Genomic DNA, 8,013 nt, shown 5'->3' with positions numbered 1-8,013 from the left:
GCCATAATTTAATTTGCTCTTCTCTTGAATTGATATTCAGGTGGTTCTGTCACACTAAGAGCAGGCAGCAGCTCGTCCTCGGTTTGAGCGATTATTGACATTCCCGGCGATCTCCTCACATCCCGTGCCATGGAGAGGTGACAGAGAGATTCTCTGTCCTCTCCCCTCCCAGTGCACCCTGGGAGAGCGACCAAAAGCAGTTTTACGACCAAGAGCTGCTGACGCTCACTTCCTGCCAAGAATCAGAGAGGCGAGGTTCAAAGTGATCAGCGGCACACATACCAACACACGTGCGATGAGAAACACACATAATCACACACACAAACCCTGGCACACGCGTTCTAAGATTTGGTTTTGGATGTGTTCACACCATCGGACCTCATGCTGCTTTCAATGAATGTTTTTGTCTTTTCTAAAAATGTAATCTTGCATAACTCAGACGAATAATGTTTGGAGAAATTTCACAGAAATTACAGAAAATGTAACAAGCCACACCTGTTCTTTGGGTGCTGTCAAGAGGCATTCTGGGAAAAGAAGATGAAGACACGACACTTTGAGGGAAAGTAAGTCCAACACAAGAGTCAATAACAGCACCTCAAGCACCTCTAAGACCAACAGTAAATGCACCTTTAGACTGTGTGACAGCAACGTTCATGTAAGTTTATTGCATGTCACACTTTGCAAGATGGCTCTAATAAAATCTTTGTTGCAAACAAGCCAATTCCCCCAAAAGAACTGTTCCTTTAAAACAGGACAATGTCACAGTAAACACCTCATTACAGACACATATCTACATTAGTGCATCTTAATCGGTAACCACAGTAATCCTTCTCAGATGTCTCTTTTTGTCAAGCCTGGTTGTTATTTTCAGGCAAAGAGCAAGTACTCTGATAAACCTCCATAATGGAGACCGCTGTGGTTGCTGGGAGATTCATGATGCACCTGCAAAACCTCGATTGCCACGGGTGGATTACGTAAGATTTACTCACTGTCATGTCACTGGCAAATTCCAGCTTGAGTGTAATTCAAATGCAATGTGCATGCATCAGGTTTCAATCTTTTGTCACATATCCAGACTAGCACTGACCACAGACATCAAGTTTTCTGTGTGTATCCTCCTCTATATTTCTTTTAGATAATATTCAATCATATTCAATCAAACATTTTCTTAGTACAATCTTCAGTTATACTGGATGAGAAAGTTCCTAAAAAAGGTGCCAAAATGTCACTTTGGGTTTTGATTTGACTCTCTCTGTTTGCTCAGATCGAACGCAGATGTACAGAGAGATTTTTATGGCAAAACCCCCCCCCCCAAGTCAAAAACAATGATGTATTTAATAAAGGACACATCACAAAACACAGACATCTTTTAATAAAATATGTTTAATCAGAGTGAAAAACACATAAAATAAGTGTCTTGTCTGCTCCCTAAGCTGTAAAAACAACTGCATCCAGTCATTTTCTCCTCAACACTGGACATGCAGTGAGGACTCCCCCTCTGCATAGTTATAACAGGTACTTTTTGGACCAGCAGCAATACAAACTGATTATATAGATAATTATATTGTACATTTTTAAAGTATTATTTATTTGGTAAATGTAAATGTGGAGCAGCTGGTGTCGTACGGTGTCACATCATGCAGTCACACGCATTCACACACAGCTACCAGTTGCAACTAAAGTTTTCTATAAGAACAATAAATTGTTGATTTTAAGCTGATATGATGATCTTTCTAAAGTATTTGCAGTATTTCATTTGGGTTAAAATGACACTAATAGAAGATAAAGCAAAATGTTATGACTGATTTGATGTTTCAAGTATGTGCTACTTCAACCTGTATGATATGTGCATTGAAATACTCTTTACTATTCAGACAAAAGTTGTTGAAATGGCCAGAAATGTGACTATTACTAAATGTTTTACATTTATGACAGAATACAGACACATTTTAGGAACATGCTGTATTGCCAAAAACCAATCTTAAGCTGTATAAGCAGTGAAGACAGTCAGGTGAGTTTGTGGTGTGGGCATCACATCTCAACTTAACATTGTGTGTGGTAAAGTTCAACACATGTTGCTTTAAACTTCTTGACATGTTCGCTCACTCTTCCCAGCGCTGAATGAGAACCTGATGAATCAATAAGAGCACAAAAAAAAAAAGAGGGAAATCGTCTGAGTGGCAGAGACGTCTGAATAAGAGCCAGCGGTCAGAATTGATCACAATGGCAAATCTCCAGAGAAAGCAAAGCCTTCATTTTCAAAGTCATGTCTTTTCAAAAAAAAAAGTTGTAATGAAAAACTGTGTGTGTGTGTGTGTGTGTTTGTGTGTGTGAGAAAGTATGAAAAAAAGAGCGGTGCATGTGATTAGCGGACAAGGGCCGGACAGGGGCCAGGCAGGGCAGCCTGCAGACGGACGCAGAGAAAGGCCTTGAACTCTAATCGTCCCGTCTCTGGGGCGGGGTCAGGTATTGTAGCCGGGTCTGACAGGGTCAGGAGGGGACAAGAGGGGGAGACAGGGGGAGGCGGTGGGGAGCAGGGACAGAGGCTGCCCCTGAGGTCGTGGGGCGCTACCCCCGTGGGGGGGCCAGAGAATGTGGGGGCTGAGGGGGGAGGGAGAGTAGGTATTGGCAGATTTTCGTGGGGTGCAGATGCTCAATATGCAGATGTCTAATCGAATTGTGCGACGATGAATTGGTTCCCCCTCCTGATTTGCATCAGGACAATCCTTGGTAGTGGCTCAGGGGTCAGCGCAGTTCCCCCGGACAAAATGAGCAGCCGGCTGCAGACGCCCCTGAGAACGTGTGAACTTGAAGTAGACTCTACTCAATGACAAGGATATTGATTGATTCAAATTTCTGTCTGTCTGTCTGAGAATGCGTCTGACATCTGTCTTTCCTGTGAAGAAGTTGTTTCTTAAAGTATGAAATGGACAAAACATTCATTATTTTGTTGTGTCACTTCACTTTAGCTACTATACAAGTTCAGTGTTTTGCTCAAAAAAACATGACAGGACACTCACATGCTGCCACCTCATGCATTATAAGTCACCTTGCAGTATAACATCATAACAGTAAACTGTAGAGTTGCAACGATTAGTCACTTAACCGATTAGCCGATCGATAGAAAATTAATCTGCAATCATTTTGATGATCGAATAATCACTTCAGTCATTTTTTAAGGAAAAATGCCAAACATTTGCTGTTTACAGCTTCTCAAATGTGAAGATTTGAAACTTTTATGTGTCAAACACGACAGTAATCTGAATTCCTTTTATTTTTGAACTGTTGATCAGACAAACCAACAAAACAAACATTCAGAGACAAAACAATTAATCGATTAATCAAGAGGATAATCAGCAGATTCATCGATAATGACAATAATCATTAGTTGCAGCCCGAAAAACTGCTACAAAGCTCAGACCTCATCAAAAGCTTTATAGTTCTATTATTATCAGTGTGAGGTTTCAGATTTATGTGTTTTGTGCCAACTCTGACATTAAAAACTCTTTATAAAAACAGTCCTTTAAAGCCAAGACAGCACCAAGATAAGGAAGTCAGCTTAAGGTGTCTGGAAATGTCCTCAGGCAGATTTTTAGTATCCAGTCACCTCTTTGACTTTGGAGCACACTGATATTATTACCCATTTTATTGCAATAAAACCATACTCTATGAAACAGTAATTGGAACCATCAGCTAGCGTACCTAACCTTGCAAGCTACAGATACAATGTTGTGATGCTCCAAAAACATAATACCAAATCAGTAAAGTCAAATCAGAATTTAGCTCCAGTTTGAGAAGGTAAAGCAAATGAATGCGATCTTGCAGCGGTGAGGATGTAGTGTGATTACTTAGATTTTCTTTTACTTGAACTAGCCACAACAAGAACTGAGGGTGATTTTGGCAACAGCAAGGAGGGGTCGGTGTTTGCACATTCAGCTGTCTTACCACCATGCAGAGCAATCATCAGATCAAAATGACACATCTGTACCATTACTGATGTGTTTAACGTAATGGCTGCCAACAGATATTGTAGGTTAAAGGGTTTTTTTTTGGCTTTCTTTAAATGCAGACATGTCCAAGTTTATCAGACTGTAATCTTTTTTTTGTCATTCCTCCAGGTTTTGTACTCTGTACACCAGGTCTGTCTTTATGTGTGTTGAGCTTGGATGCAAGAAATGTATATAATTTGTCTAATTAGGGATGGAGTAATCCTACTTTTACTCTCCTGATGATACCTGTTACCTAAACTCAGGGTGGTACAGAGCACCAACCCGATTCCATTTCATCTATTTCAGTAACATGAGGCTGTAGCTACACATAACTTCTTCACTACAAGTGAAGATGTTCAAAACTGACACTCTTTTTAAACTTTTCAGACAAATTTTAGTTATATTGTTCCAGAAGGTTTATAAAATTGTGTTGCATTACATAGAATATCATTACATATCATACATATCATTGCATTACATAGTGTGATACACTGGATCAATATCAGTGCAGATATTGATCCAGTGTATCACACTGGTGTATCACTAACAACTAACACCAACACACACAAAAAACATGTTTTTTTAAGATAATTTTTATGTAGTTTTGTGTATCACGATCATGGGGTTGTAGTTTTTCTGCAGTAATGTAATCATATGTTTGTCTGTCTCTGTCAGTAAGTTTTTGTCTTGACGCCTCTGTTTTTATACTGAAAAGCCTTCAGTTTGTCTGTTTGGTGTAGGTTGTCTGGTTGAGACGTGTTCCCCATTTTACATTAGGTAATTTTCTAAATTCATTTGCACATTTTATGTGTGTTTCCATTTTGTAATATGAATGATTTCCCATCTTCATTTGACATGAAATAAGTGTTGATTTGAATAGTTTATATTCATTGCAAAAACAGTCTAATTCACAAAGGCCAGCACTAATTGCCATATTGAAGATACTTTATATCATTAACCTGACTGTGGGGACTTCAAAAGGAAGTGGTGAAGAAGACTGTCTGAGATGTTTGTTTTCCTCTGATAGATGCAACAATTGCATTAAAAGTTTCTAAATGGCAATGGCGGTTACTGCTGTCATCAACACAACACAACATTAGGGAAATAAGACAATATATATATAATAAGTCTGTATAATCTGTTAGCCTATCTAGGAAATTTTACTAAATTTTACATTTATTTGATATAATTTGCAAGTGTTTAAATCTTCAGTAACACGGTTGAAAAGTTAAAGTTTAATTTTAATTTTAACTTTAACTGTATTGGTCTGATCTTTCATGGAAACAGGCTGTTTGTAAGAATCTTGCTTTAACTGTTGAAAACTTTAAGTCAGGAAACCTTTTGTTATGTTGGAGGTGTGGAAATGCTCTGGCAGCTGTTTCTCTGTGGTGACCTCACAGCTGAGACATTTCAGAGTTATGTTGCTCTCTAGTGGTGATATAGGGAAAGACACACTCTCAGACTCAAGGTTCAGTGTACTTCAAAAATAAACCAACATTTGTGGAACGTGTGTGTGTGTGTGTATGTGTGTTTTTTTTTATTAGTATTATTTTTTTTATTTTGTAGTAGTGTAAACTTTGTCTTTTATCCTCACACATTTCGACAACTGATAAAATTTTAAAAAGTAAGCTCATGCTCTCCAGGTATCAGGAACAAGCTTCACAAGAGTGTTTCCCAAAACTTGGTACAAAACCTTTAAACCTACATGTGAACATTTGATGCAAACACAGGTATGATGTAACAGGGAGACCTCTTAAGCAGGTTTTCAGGAGAATTTATTTATTAATTGAAGGTAAAAATAAATACTATTAGAACAAATGAGAACAAAAATGACACTAGAAACTGTAGCAGCTCCTCTAGACAAAATTAAGTTCACCAAATAAAGAAAAGATAAATAAAAAAATATTTGACCTTATGTGCAGACAGGAGATAATTTCTACACCAACTGTATGTGTAAAATTGTGGGAACGTTTACAAATTTATGTTTAAAAAGAGTTACAGCTGTTACTTGAAGTAGAAGAGCAATGTGTGTTGGAAGACTAAGAGTCACACACATGTCTAACACATGAGTAGTTAGACATTTAAAGTTTAAAGCATTAGAAGCAGAGGTTAAAGTGCTACACTTCTCGAATAATCATCATCAAAGACAATACATCACAGGGATGTGCAGAGAGCCCAGTATTTGTATACATTGAATGTCACTGCACACAGTTGCACACACACACACACACACACACACACACACACACACACACACACACACACACACACACACACACATTACCATTTTGAAAAGAGGACGACTATAAGGATACACTAACTAACGGTTGTTAAAGCTCAAAAACGTGTCACACTGAGCTTGTCACGGAAAAACAAGTTGAAATCACCAACATATCGCTGGCGCCAACATGTCAAGACAAACTGCTCAGTCAGCAGCAAACTAAGCTTAATGTTAGCAACTGTTAGCTCTGGACAGCCACTCAGTCAGGGGACATGCACACATAGGGCCAAATCCACAATAGGATTGCGTGGCTTTTGCAGCTGCTAAACCTGTGCAAATGAGACAAAAAGAAGCACCTGCAGAATGCACTGCAAACTGCACTGACATCATGGTTCGCCTGTACCATCTGCATGTATGTAAATGAGGAAATATTCATACATTCAGTGCAAAATTTGCAAATAAGGCAAGTAAACCTTGTTGCAAACACAGTCTAATTCACAATTCTGTGAAATCCCGGATACATTCACTGATACCTGAACACCTTTATTGTAAGACATTAATCTAACATGTTTCTGACCTGCCTGAGTCACAATAATAGCTGTATTTTGACATTTGACATTTCAATAGATCATGTTAGAGATGCAAAATACTAGAGAAGTAATTACATGAAAGTTGGTTTGTGATTGTGGAGAGCTCTGTGTGTGCACACTTCTGCTAATTAAAGACACAATTTGAGGCTTTAGTGCCCTCTGCAGTTTCTTTTCAAATCTTTTGTGAGTTGGACCTTAAAACGGGGCAGGTTACGGGTGCAAATGCTATGCAATTCACGGTGCTATTGGCAGGCACAATCCATTCTTTGTGGATTTGGCCTTTTGTCTTTGTTTAACCAAGCTGACAACAATACTTTCAAACACGGACACCTTTGCGATTTTGCTGGAAGATTTACCTGAGGGTTGACTCAAGGTATACTTCCAAGTTTGACACTGGATTATCTTCTGAAAAATATCCCATATTGTTTATGTTTTTTGTTTACTATATGCAGATTAGCGGCAACACACACACACACACACACACACACACACACACACACACACACACACACACACACACCGTTCAGTGTCATGACAGTACAAAAAGGTGGGGCACAAATACCCAACACGCTCATATGAGGAAAACCAGGTATTTCACATGTTTTTTTCCTCACAAAAACATAAAAACACATAATTTAAAAAAAAATGTATGAAATAAATTTATGCTTTGCCGAATACCATATTTGGATTTGACTCCACAACTAATACATCACATGACTAACTGACATAAATTTGATATCTGAAGACAAAAGATGCCCCACTGGAGTAACGTTGTGGCTCTTTGGTGTCTGGTAGCTGCTGCAGTGATTCATCTCCACCAAAGGTTTGAGGAAACAGCTGGACAGCAGCATCAGTTCTCTCCAGATGTTGTTACTCCTGCAGTGGAGGATTCACATCAACATTAATGCTTCTATCAGCTCTCAGATAATCTTCACAGATATCATTCTTCACTGCATCCACTGATGACCTGAAACTCATAAATCTGATCTATGAATTCACACTTTAGTTTGATGTATCCTGTGACTTTCTGACGGGTCCTGTGATGTCACATCTCAATATTCATTAAAACAAGTTTTGTTAATGAACATTTATGGTGCAAAATAGAATAAAATATTAACGCCACAGCATATTTACTTGTGTTCACTATTCTCCTCTAAATCCTTACTGGAAAGCTGCAAAGACAGAGTCACAAAATAGAAAGGGACCTGGAATA

Source organism: Thunnus thynnus, chromosome 15 (assembly GCF_963924715.1).
Source record: "Thunnus thynnus chromosome 15, fThuThy2.1, whole genome shotgun sequence".
NCBI classification, from domain to species: domain Eukaryota; kingdom Metazoa; phylum Chordata; class Actinopteri; order Scombriformes; family Scombridae; genus Thunnus; species Thunnus thynnus.
The sequence above is the reverse complement of the archived record's forward strand: the minus strand, read 5'-3'. Positions refer to the sequence as shown.